This window comes from Hyla sarda, chromosome 5 (assembly GCF_029499605.1).
Source record: "Hyla sarda isolate aHylSar1 chromosome 5, aHylSar1.hap1, whole genome shotgun sequence".
Taxonomy (NCBI): domain Eukaryota; kingdom Metazoa; phylum Chordata; class Amphibia; order Anura; family Hylidae; genus Hyla; species Hyla sarda.
The window spans coordinates 152,133,452-152,147,053 of NC_079193.1; the positions used below are offsets into that span (position 1 = coordinate 152,133,452).

Below are 13,602 nucleotides of genomic sequence, written 5' to 3' on the forward strand. Positions count from 1 at the left end.
GCCGCGCGCGCCAGCACAAGACAGCAGGGGACCGGGACGGGTAAGTGACCTGGGATGCGATTCGCGAGCGGGCGCGTCCCGCTGTGCGAATCGCATCCCCGACGGCCATGACAGTGCAGCGCTCCCGGTCAGCGGGACTGACCGGGGTGCTGCAGGGAGAAAGACGCCGTGAGCGCTCCGGGGAGGAGCGGGGACCCGGAGCGCTAGGCGTAACAGTACCCCCCCCCCCTTAGGTCTCCCCTTTTTTTTGTCCGGTAACTGCCTCCCCTGGGATGAGGACACCGGGAAAGAATGGAGGGTTTCCTCAACGGCAGGCAGTGCAGCAGGAGTTGGAATGGGGAGGGAGGGCAGAGGGTGAAGCTTGGCACGGGGCAGGGTGACACAAGGACGGGAGCCATGAGGAGGCACAGAGGCTTGCCTGACGGGACTGGGAGGGGGGGAGAGGCACTTCCTAAGGCAGGCAGAGTCCCAGTTCTTGATCTCCCCGGTGGTCCAATCAAGGGTGGGAGAATGAAGCCGGAGCCACGGCAGACCGAGGAGGACCTCAGAGGTACAGTTGGGGAGAACGAAGAGCTCAATCCTTTCGTGGTGGGGTCCAATACACATCAGGAGGGGTTCTGTGCGGTAACGCACGGTGCAATCCAGTCTGACTCCACTGACCGCGGAAATGTAGAGCGGCTTGACGAGACGGGTCACCGGGATGCGGAATTTATTAACAAACGACTCCAAAATAAAATTTCCAGAGGCACCGGAGTCCAAGCAGGCCACGGCTGAGAGGGAGGAGTTGGCTGAAGGAGAAATCCGCACGGGCACCGTGAGACGTGGAGAAGCAGACTTGGAACCAAGAGACGCCACACCCACGTGAGCTGGGTGCGTGCGTGCGTTTCCCAGACGTGGAGGACGGATAGGGCAATCCACCAAGAAATGCTCGGTACTGGCACAGTAAAGACAGAGATTTTCTTCCCTACGGCGATTCCTCTCTTCCTGGGTCAGGCGAGATCGATCCACTTGCATGGCCTCCTCGGCGGGAGGCCCAGGCGTAGACTGCAAAGGATGCTGTGGGAGAGGTGCCCAGAGATCTAAGTCTTTTTCCTGGCGGAGCTCTTGGTGTCGCTCAGAAAAACGCATGTCAATGCGGGTAGCCAAATGGATGAGTTCTTGGAGGTTGGCAGGAATCTTTCGCGCGGCCAGCACATCCTTGATGCAACTGGATAGGCCTTTTTTAAAGGTCGCGCAGAGAGCCTCGTTATTCCATGATAACTCGGAAGCAAGAGTACGGAATTGGATGGCGTACTCGCCCACTGAAGAATTACCCTGGACCAGGTTCAACAGGGCAGTCTCGGCAGAAGAAGCTCGGGCAGGCTCCTCGAAGACACTCCGGACTTCAGCGAAGAAGGCCTGGACTGTGGCTGTGGCAGGATCATTGCGGTCCCAGAGCGGTGTGGCCCAAGACAAGGCCTTTCCTGAAAGAAGGCTTACTACAAACGCCACATTAGACCGTTCTGTAGGAAACAAGTCCGACAACATCTCCATATGCAGGGAACACTGAGACAAAAATCCACGGCAGAGTTTAGAGTCCCCATCAAATTTGTCCGGCAGGGACAAGCGGAGGCTAGGAGCGGCCACTCGCTGCGGCGGAGGTGCAGGAGCTGGCGGAGGAGATGGTTGCTGCTGTAGCAGAGGCAGAAGTTGCTGTAACGTGGCGGTCAACTGCGACAGCTGCTGTCCTTGTTGGGCAATTTGCTGCGATTGCTGAGCGACCACCGTGGTAAGGTCAGCGAGACTTGGCAGCGGCACCTCAGCGGGATCCATGGCCGGATCTACTGTCACGATTCGGCTTACGGGTTGTGGATCCGCTGTGTCAGCGAGGAATTGGCGTGGACCGTGCTAGTGGACCGGTTCTAAGAGGCTACTGGTTTTCACCAGAGCCCGCCGCAAAGCGGGATGGTCTTGCTGCGGCAGTAGCAACCAGGTCGTATCCACTAGCAACGGCTCAACCTCGCTGACTGCTGAGAAGGCGTGGGACAGAAGGACTAGGCAGAGGCAAGGTCAGACGTAGCAGAAGGTCGGGGGCAGGCGGCAAGGTTCGTAGTCAGGATGGATAGCAGAAGTTCAGGTACACAGGCTTTGGACACACTAAACGCTTTCACTGGCACAAGGCAACAAGATCCGGCAGGGGAGTGCAGGGGCAGTGATCAGATATAGCCAGGGAGCAGATGGAAGCCAATTAAGCTAATTGGGCCAGGCACCAATCATTGGTGCACTGGCCCTTTAAGTCTCAGAGAGCTGGCGCGCGCGCGCCCTAGAGAGCGGAGCCGCGCGCGCCAGCACAAGACAGCAGGGGACCGGGACGGGTAAGTGACCTGGGATGCGATTCGCGAGCGGGCGCGTCCCGCTGTGCGAATCGCATCCCCGACGGCCATGACAGTGCAGCGCTCCCGGTCAGCGGGACTGACCGGGGCGCTGCAGGGAGAAAGACGCCGTGAGCGCTCCGGGGAGGAGCGGGGACCCGGAGCGCTAGGCGTAACATTACATGACATATATGAACATAATTCTGCTGACAATTAATATGCATATTCATAACATGGGTGATTTTTATACAGTTTAACATATCTTTTCAGTGAGTGACCATTCCTTCATGCAGATCCATCTACAAATAAACAGGAATAGTGTTAGTTACATAGATTGTGAAATGTTAAAATATAAAAAAAATATATTTTTTCAGCCTATACAGATAGAGTGACAGCATTTTATGCATTATACATTTCATGTGAGACCTTAAAATCGACATTGAGTCTTCTTCACTATGTCCACATTCAATAAAATGGTTGGGAACAGGTAAGGTATCGAATATTGATTGATTCTGGTTTTTACACTTAGAGTGGTTTCTCCTACATAAAGTAGGTTGTACAGTCATTTAAGTATGTAGATGACATGGTCGGTGATGCTTGTGAGGTAAAAATGAATCTTATATTTCTTTAAGGTTGTAGGATGGACGAATTTCGTGCATTTGTGCATATAGGAACAATTTATGCATGAAAGGCATAGAAATGAACATTTCTTAATTGTAGATAAATAACGTTGTCTAGATTTTTTTATGGAAACATCCGCCTTGATAATTTTATCTTTCAAATTAGTGACTCGCCTATAGGATATTGCTAGAGGATTGACAAACTCAGGAACCTAACAGAGACAATTACCCAGCACATGCCAATGCTTTCTTATAATTCCTGTAATTTTATGAGAGACTTCTGAATATGTACTAACAAAGGCAACTCTCTACTCCTGCCTATTAGCACGTTTCGTCTGTAGCAAAGCTGTTGGGCAGGACTATCAATTGTCACGATTCGGCTGGCTGGAGGTGGATCCTCTGTGCCAGAGAGGGATTGGCGTGGACCGTGTCGGTGGACCGGTTCTAAGTTGCTACTGGTTTTCACCAGAGCCCGCCGCAAAGTGGGATGGTCTTGCAGCGGCGGTAGCAACCAGGTCGTATTCACCGGCAACGGCTCAACCTCTTTGACTGCTGAGATAAGCGCGGTACAAGGTAGTAGACAAGAGCAAGGTCGGACGAAGCAGAAGGTCAGGGCAGGCAGCAAGGATCGTAGTCAGGGGCAACGGCAGGAGGTCTGGAACACAGGCTAGGAACAAACAAGGAAACGCTTTCAATGGCACAATGGCAACAAGATCCGGCAAGGGAGTGCAGGGGAAGTGAGGTATAAATAGGGAAGTGCACAGGTGAAGGTACTGATTAAAACCCATGCGCCAATCAGTGGCGCACCGGCCCTTTAAATCGCAAAGACCCGGCGCGCGCGCGCCCTAGGAAGCGGGGCTGCGCGCGCCGGGACAGCACAGATGGGGAACGAGTCTGGTAAGCAGGTCGGGAGGCGCATCGCGAGCGGGCGCGTCCCGCATCGCGAATCGCATCCCGGCTGGGAACATTATCGCAGCGCACCCGGTCAGCAGGTCTGACCGGGGTGCTGCGAATGGGAGAACGCTGTGAGCGCTCCGGGGAGGAGCGGGGACCCGGAGCGCTCGGCGTAACATCAATGGCCAGGACACTCTGTTTGCTTTTTTCCGATACCTTCTGTGGATACCATGGTCTTTTGAAATTGTTCATGATTTTATTAAGTTAAGGTTCTACTCGCTCCTCATCACTAATTATTATTTTTGCACGAATCATCTGACTATGGCTAATGAACGGATCATGCTCCCTGAATGATGACTGTCATATCATAATGTAGGATTACAATCGGTTGGTTTGGTATAAATGTCTGATGTTAGTGTATGTCCAGAAATTGAAATCACGGTGTCAAGGAATTGTACAGAAGATTCTGATACTGTAAGGGTAAATTGTATGCATGTTAATATAGAGTTTAGTTGTGCATGAAATTCATTCAGTTGTTCCCTAGTGCCCGTCCATAACAGGAAGATACCATCTATGTATCTCCACCACTCCAGCACAAAGCTGAAGTGGGGAGACACATAGATTAGAGACTCTTCCATGTGGGTAACAAACAAATTGGCATAGGTGGGCGCCATGTTTGTCCCCATGGCCGTCCCTACTTGTTGGACATAATAGGTGTCATTGAAAGTGAAAAAATAAATAGTCAGTATAGTCATAAGAAGGTCAATGATGAATTTTAGATTGTCTGGTGATGGAGATATACAGACTGACCACGTCTAACAATGTAAGGAGAGCACCCTCTGCAATGTGTAAATGAATGATTTTGCGCAGAAAGTCACCTGCATCTCCAATATATGACTTAGCTGTATACACATATGGCCTGAGTAGAGCATCAAGAAAAATATAGATGTGACTGGTTAATGAGTCTCTTCCCAACACGATGGGTCTACCAGGTGGGTTATATAATGCTTTATGTATTTTGGGCAGTAGGTATAGTTGTGGAGTGACAGGATGTTTTACAATCAGATATTCCATTAAGATTTTTTATCAAAAGCTTCCTGTTCCATTGCCTCAATACACTGCCCAATTTTTCACTTGGGGTCAGAAGTTAGTTTTTTTGTACCTGTAGCCATTGTTTAGCTGTTGGTTTTCCTTATCTGTATATTTCAATCGGTCCATGACCACAACTGCATTCCCCTTGTCGGCGGGTTTCACCACTAGGTTGTGGTCATGGACAAAATCATTGAGTGCACATAGCTGGTCATGTGTCATATTTGGATGGAAAAGTGAGACTACAGATTGTTTTAAATTTTCTTCATCATTTTTAACCAATGTATGAAAAGTTTCAATTGCCGGAAAAGATGCATTAGGTGAAAATTCACTAGCAACCTTGATATTAGTGTCATTCAAAGTAAAACTATCAAAATTTGTTACATCAGTATTTCTAGACATCATCTCATTGTTATCATCTTTATCAGAAAACCAAAGTTTAAATTTTAGTCTTCTGATAAATTTTATTTATCAATTTATAAATTGTAAGCTCTAATTGAAACCAATATGTCGTTTTTGTTGGACAAAAATTAAGACCTTTAGATAGCAATTCTTCTTGTGCAGAGGAGAGAGTAATGGAAGAGATATTTACCACTAGCTTTTCTTCCTGGTCACAGATGGTCTGTGTTGTGGTGTCCTCATGGCAGTTCGTTGTTGTCCTCTGGTCCGGGCTTGGCCGTCTGTGTCGGAGACCTCCCTGCCTAGTCCACTTCCTGTAGTTTGATCCTGTCCTACTGAAAAATTAACATTGTCTGAAGAAGAAAAATGAGAGTCACCAAATTTAGTGCCATCCTTAGACCCAGTATTAGGACGTGCATCTCTGTATTTCCTTTTTTTTCTTGGTAGATGTAGGTTGTGTACCCCATGTGTACACATTACCACATGAATAGTCATTATTATCACGTGCCCATTTCTGTCTCTTAGTGTCCTCCTGTTCTAACTTTAGTTTTGTCAAAAAAGATTTTAGTTTGTCTATTAGTTTATCAAAGTCTGGGACAGATACATTTGCTTTCAAATATCCCTCTAATTCACAGACCTTGCCTCTTAAAACCTCCACATCCTGCTTGAAAAATTCTAGATTTAGAAGAATGAGGTCTAAAGAATATTTATTGGAAATCTGTTCATACCTCAATCTGTAATCCATGTAATTCATAAAGGAGTTGTCACGAGGCTGAACTCACATGCCACATGGTATACGCTTACTCTTATAATATTCCCCCAGCATTGTTAAATGCAATTCCAAAGATAACAAGCATTTAGTCTCAATCTCATATCTCTGCTGGAGATCAATTGTTGAAGGAACATGGAGAAAAGAAGGATCACCTTCAGGGGCGGGCTGACAAAACTCAGGGCCCCCGACCAAAAAAGCAAGGGACCCCTGCGATGCTCCGCCGCTGTTCACACTTCTGCCCCTATTCCACCCAAATCCATCGACCAACCCTACACACAAAATAAACTAAATTTTATATATAAGAAACACTTTAATGTAGGAAAAATGCTTTCCATGACCAATAATACCAGTATACAATTAGTAAATACATACCACCACACAATAACTGGATAATACCTCCATACTGAACTGAATGAAACTATACACAGATCAGCATACTATACAGGATCTGTATACAATATAGATGATTATATACAGGACCATATGGTGGTAGATATCAGCTGTACACAGAATGGGGGAGATTTATTAAAACCTGTCCAGAGGAAAAGTTGCCCTCAGCAACCAATCAGCTTGCTTCTTTCATTTTGCAGAGGCCTTGTTAGAAATGAAAGAAGCGAGCTGATTGGGTGCTATGGGCAACTGGGCAACTTTTCCCCTGGACAGATAAATCTCCCCCGATATGTATACCATACAGTGATTACAGTCACATAAAGGGACTCACAATTAGGTATTTTCTGATCAGCGGCTTCCTCTTTCCTTTTCTTCTCCGTCTGAATCAGACCGCCATGTCGATCTCATCTGCAGGACAAACATGTTAGACTCTGCATTTTTCCAGTGCCCTCCCCTGCCCACAAACTGTAATAATGCCCTCCTTGGTGCCCTGAAAGTCAGATATGTAGGTAGGTGACTAGCTAGGTACTTAGGCAGCCATATATGAAGGCCAGGTATGTACATACAGGGGTGTGGAAATTTAAAAAAAAACTACTTGTCCACTGGACTAAAGCGGAACACAATCTACTTGTCCCTCAAGAAAATCCACTTGTCCTGGTTGATGAAATAATTTCAACCAAAATAGTCTGATCCCCCCCCACTAGACCACCAGGGATGGATATAAGATCCTTTAGACACTGCTGACAGCGGTGATCTAATGGGTTAATAGGCGATCGCAGTATGCCGGGATATTAGCGGTGGGAGAGCTGTAGCTCCTCTTACGCCTGAGACAAGCCCCCGAAAAGTCTAGATGTAACTTTTTGATCACCTTATAAAAAATGTCTCATATGAAGTGACCAAAAATTAGCAATTCTGGACTATTCTTTACATTTACACCGTTCACCGTACGGTTTAATTAACATTATATTTTAATAGTCTGGACATTTCCACATGCAGAGATACCACTTATGTTTATTTTTGTACATTATTTTTATTTAAAGAAAATTGGAAACTTTTATTAGGAAAGGGGCTTATTCACATATATACGCACTTTTCAGTCTCAATAGGGACTTATGTGTTACTGGGGGGGGGGGGGGGGGGTTCTGCTTCTCCAGTTTATATGGTGCATTTTGTGTCAAAAAATGCTGGAAGTTGCATGTAGTTACTAGATAACTACAACACCCAGCATGCCCTGATGCAGCCTATGGTTGTGTGGGTGTTGCAGCATGTTGCACTGTATAGTAGGACAGTTAAGGTTATTGTGTAACATGCTGGGAGTTGTAGTTTTGGTTTGTGTCAGCTGCAGAGCCATAGGATGTGTCAGGGAATACTGGGAATTACAGTTAGTAACTACAACTCCCAGCATGCCCTGATGCAGCCTATAGCTCTGCAGCTGACCCGAACCAAAACTACAACTCCCAGCATGCCCTGATACAGCCTATGGCTCTGTGGGTGTTGCAGCATGTTGCACTGTATAGTAGTATAGTTAAGGTTATTGTGTAACATGCTGGGAGTTGTAGTTTTGGTTTGTGTCAGCTGCAGAGCCATAGTCTGTGTCAAGGAATACTGGGAATTGCAGTTAGTAACTACAACACCCAGCATGCCCTGATGCAGCCTATAGCTCTGCAGCTGACCCGAACCAAAACTACAACTCCCAGCATGTTGCACTTTATAGTTCTACAGTTTAGGTTACGGTCCAACATGCTGGGAGTTGTAGTTTTGGTTTGGGTCAGCTGCAGAGCTATAGGCTGCATCAGGGCATGCTGGGTGTTGTAGTTACTAACTGCAATTCCCAGTATTCCTTGACACAGCCTATAGCTCTGCAGCTGACCCAAACCAACACTACAACTCCCAGCATGTTACACTTTATAGTTCTACAGTTTAAGTTATGGTCCAACATGCTGGGAGTTGTAGTTTTGGTTCGGGCGTGTTTGCGTGCATCCGTGGGGCTCTTGGTTGGCGGGTGAGTATGAAGGGGGCGGGATTCTGGGGGTGCAATTTAGTGCGGGTGCCACTAAAAATAAAAAAAAATTAGATGGCACAACTGCCCTAATGCCCGACGTGACAGTCCGCTCCTATACAAAACATTCATGCATACACATCATACATGCACCAGCCACTGCCCCCATATCATACATACACACACACACCCGCCACTGCCCCCCCCCCCCCCACATCATACATTACATACACACATACATCATACACACATACACTCACACCATACATATACACCATACATATGCACACATCATACATACACCTGCCGCTGCCCACCCCACATCATACATCACATACATACACATCACACTTAGACATCATACATCACATACACATCACACTTAGACATTATACACACATCATACATTACATACACATCACACATAGACATCATACACACGTACACTCACACCATACATATACACCATACATATGCACACATCATACATACACCTGCCGCTGCCCCCCCACATCATACATTACATACATACATCACACTTAGACATTATACACACAACATACATTACATACACATCACACATAGACATTATACACACAACATACATTACATACACATCACACATAGACATCATACACTCACACCATACATATACACACATCATACATTACATACACATCACACACAGACATTATACACACATTATACATTACATACACATCACACATAGACATCATACACACATACACTCACACCATACATATCCACCAGTGTTTCCCAACCAGGGTGCCTCCAGCTGTTGCAAAACTACAACTCCCAGCATGCCCAGGGCATGCTGGGAGTTGTAGTTTTGCAACAGCTGGAGGCACCCTGGTTGGGAAACACTGATATACACCATACATATGCACACATCATACATACACCTGCCGCTGCCCCCCCCATCATACATTACATACACACATACACTTACACCATACATATACAAGCACCCTTCCTGCCGCCACCTGTATTCTCGGCCTCCTCACCTGAGCCGCCATGAGTGGACATCAGAGCTGTAGTCCCGGCCGGTGTGAGGTGAGATTTCCGTCCTCCCCCCCTGCTCTGTGTTTTCCTCGTGCAAACAAGCAACCTCCCCGTGGTGGATTAGGTCCTGTGGAGACAGAGGGGAGGGATAGAGCTGTGTGCGGGGGGGAGGGGATAGAGCTGTGTTCCGAGCTGTCTACATCCTCTCTCTCCCCCTGCTGTGTCTTCTGAGCTCCGTCCATCCTCCGGGAGGGGAGATAAGGGGGCTCTGCAGTCAGCTGGAGGCCGCCGCCCCCTCCATACACTCTGAGTGCTGGTGTGAGGTGTAGACTTCCATCGGCTCCTGCGCCTCACACCGACATTAAAGAAAAATAAGGAGGAAGTCTGTCTGTCCCTGCCCGATACAGGGCTAAATCTATAAACAATTCACCTTCCCAGCACCCAAAACTACTTGTCCCGGGCGTCGGGCTATAGGAATTCCACATCCCTGACATAGTTAGGTAGCCAGGTATGTAGGTAGGTAGCAAGATATGTAGGTTGGTAGTTAGGCAGCCAGGTACATAGGTAGTTAGATAGGCAGGTATGTAGGTAAGTAGTTAGGCATCAGGTATAAAGTTAGGTAGCCAGGTAGTTAGTCAAGTATGTAGCCAGATCCCCCCTCCACCCAGTGGGAGATCCAGAGTCTAGTCTCGGGAGGGGCGGTATCAGAGTATTTTGTGTTAACGCACTGAAAAAAAGGTGTTGCTTATGGAAGTTACAGGTAGGTAATGTCCCCAGGAGGTAGTGGCCCCTAGTAGATCATGCCCCCAGGTAGTTAATGTCCCCCAGGTAGGTAGTTATGCCCCCTGTGGGTAAATCCCCCAGATAGCTGCCCCTGTATGAAAATCCCCAATGCAGGTAGTAGATAGCCCTCCAATTAGTTTAATAGTTTGTCCCCATATTATTTAGGCAGGAACATAATAGATAGCCCCTCACATTCGTTGTAGGCAGCAGAGTTCCCTCATATTAGGTGTAGGCAGCAGAGTTCCCCCACAGTGGGTGTAGGCAGCAGAGTTCCCCCAATGTGGGTGTAGGCAGCAGAGTTCCCCACAGTGGGTGTAGGCAGCAGGGTATCCCCACAGTGGATGTAGGCAGCCGGGTTCCCTCTCAGTAGGTGTAGGCAGCGGGGTCCCGCCACAGTAGGTGTAGGCAGTGGGCCCCCCCCCCCCACAGTAGGTGTAGGCAGCGGGGTGCCCCCACAATAGGTGTAGGCAGCGGAGTCCCCTCACAGTAGGTGTAGGCAGCAGGGTCCCCCACAGTAGGTGTAGGCAGCAGAGTTTTTCCCCCTCCCCCCAATCCCAGGTTGAAAAAAAAGTATGCTCACCAGCGATCTTCTCCGAAGTTCAGCAAGGTCCTGCATCTCCCTACCTCCACAGTGCAGGCCCCAATGAGTGACATCATCGGCGCCTGTACTGAGCAGCAGGGGCAGAGGTCACGTTTCCTCTGTGTAGGCGCACACTGATGGGATGCCTTCTCCTGTATGTGCTTGTACCGTCTGCTGGGGATCTGGGAAAAGTGTCCTGGATCCCCAGGAGCGGCGGCAACGGCGGACCCTGTACCCGGCCGGGCCCTCGGACAACGTCCAATCGGACCGGCCGGTGAGTCCGCCCCCAATCACCTTCCATTAGACCCATAATCCTGCTGGCATCCATTTCTCTATAGGAAAACACAATAGTAGTGGATAAAGACTTACCAGATTGTTTTTCTACATCATTTTTAATTCACTGGTCCTGCATGACCATAAATATGTACCCTGTTCACTCATTTGTTGCTTGAAAATTGCTTGGTGAGCAAGCCGAAACGTTGCATCACATTGTGTGAATAAAGACACCTACTTTTTTCACCATACTGGAGCTGCCGCTGTCCATTTGTTTATTGTATACTGGGGAATCCGAAGCCAGGACCTTGCTACAGTGGGCACCCGTGCACCTATCATAGGAATGCTGCTCTCCTTGGGAGTTTGTATACGTGGCTTATGAGCTTGCACCCGGAAAGATTGTTTTGAATATGGATCTGAGCAACACACATACTGTAGTCTCACTTTTCCTTCCAAATATGACACATGACCAGGTATGTGCACTCAATGATTTAGTCCATGACCACAACCTAGTGGTGAAACCCGCAGACAAGGGGGGTGCAGTTGGGGACATGGACCGATCCAAAAAATAGATGAGGCAAACCGACAGCTAAACAATGGCTACACGTACAAAAACTATTGAGACAATGGTACAGGAAGCGTTTGAAAAAAATTCTCATTGACAAATCCTTAATGGAATATCTGATTGTAAAACATCCTGTCACTTCACAACTCTACTTACTGCCCAAAATACATAAAACACTATATAACCCACCTGGTAGACCCATCGTTTTGGGAAGAGACTCATTAACCAGTCACATCTCTATTTGCTATACTCAGGCCATATTTGTATACAGCTAATTAATATATTAGAGATACAGGGGACTTTCTGCAAAAATCAGTCATTTACACATTCCAGAGGGTGCTTTCCTTGCTTCACTAGATGTGGTCAGCCTGTACCCCTCCATCCCACATGATGGGGGTGTACAGGCTGTCAGGTTATTGATGAAGGATGACTTTTTACCACACAAGCTACAATTCATCATTAAGTGACATATTTCATAAGGTTGAAAAAAGAATCCATCAATTTCAACCTATAACCCTAATGAGTCCCTACTGAGTTTATCCAGAGAAAGGCAAAAAAAAAAAAAACTCATACTAAGGGGAAAAATTCCTTCCCGACTCCAATATGGCAGTCAGAATAAATTCCTGGATCAATGTTCTGTCCCTATTAATCTAGTATCCACAACCAGCAATGTTATTACTGTCAGGATCCGGATAAGTATGCAGCGAGGACACTGGTGGTGGATCCTCTGTGTCAGTGGGGTGATGACGTGGGCCATACCAGGGGAATGGAGTCTAAGGGGTTACTGGTTTTCACCAGAGCCCGCCGCAAAGCGGGATGGACTTGCAGTGGCAGGTAACCCCCAGGTCGTTCCACCCGATAGCGACTCAACCCCAGCTGACGGCTGAGACAGGTCGGACGTAGCAGAAGGTCAGTGAGGCAGCAAGGATCGTAGTCAGGGGCAACAGCAGAGGGTCTGGAACACTGGCTTGGAACATACATAAAACGCTTTCACTGGCACTAGGCAACAAGATCCGGCGAAGACAGGAAGGGGAAGTGGGTTTTTATAAGGAGGGAGCAGGTGCAGGTACTGATTGGGCCAGGTGCCAATCAATGGCGCACTGGCCCTTTAAATCTCAGAGAGCCGGGGCACGCGCCCTAGGGAGCGGGGCCGTGCGTGCTGGGACTGAGCAGACGGAGGACGGGGCAGGTGAGGAGATTGGGATGTGAGCCGCGGGCGGGCGCTTCCCGCTACGCGGGTCGCATCCCCGCCGGTGACAGTAGTGCAGCGCTCCCGGTCAGCGGATCTGACCGGGGCGCTGCACGTAGGTGAACGCCGCAAGCGCTCCGGGGAGGAGCAGGGACCCGGAGCGCTCGGCGTAACAATTACTCTCCAAAAATGCATCCAGACCCCTTTTGAACTCTTTCACAGAGTTCACTGTGACCACCTGCTCTGGCAGAGAGTTCCACAGTTTAACTGCCCATCTGTGCTGGTGAAGAAACCTTTTTTCCTCTAAACGAAGAGGATGTCCCCTTGTTATAGATACAGTCCTGGGTATAAATAGATCATGGGCGAGATATCTGTACTGTCCCCTGATATATTTATGCATAGTTATTAGGTTGCCCCTAAGCCTTCTATTTTCTAAACTAAATAACCCTAATTCTGATAATCTTTCTGGGTACCGTAGTCCTCCCATTCCCCTTATTACTCTGGTTGCCCGTCTTTGAACCCTCTCCAGCTCCACTATATCTTTCTTGTACTCTGGTGCCCAGTACTGTACACAGTATTCTATGTGTGGTCTGACTAGTGATTTGTACAGCGATAGAATTATTTCCTTGTCGTGGGCATCTATTGATGCACCCCATGATTTTATTTGCCTTGGCA

General features: G+C 47.9%; 1 long non-coding RNA gene across 1 annotated transcript in view; it reads right to left on the reverse strand.

Annotated features, from left to right (window-relative positions):
• Positions 1-2,570: 2,570 nt before the first annotated feature.
• The window catches only part of LOC130273525 (uncharacterized), a 59,364-nt gene continuing 48,332 nt past the window's right edge, over positions 2,571-13,602 (reverse strand). Inside the window, exons 3-4 of the long non-coding RNA XR_008844020.1 lie at positions 5,547-5,685; positions 2,571-2,650 (exon numbers count right to left, since the gene is read on the reverse strand). This is a non-coding gene — a long non-coding RNA (uncharacterized LOC130273525). The remainder of the gene's footprint in view (positions 2,651-5,546; positions 5,686-13,602) is intronic.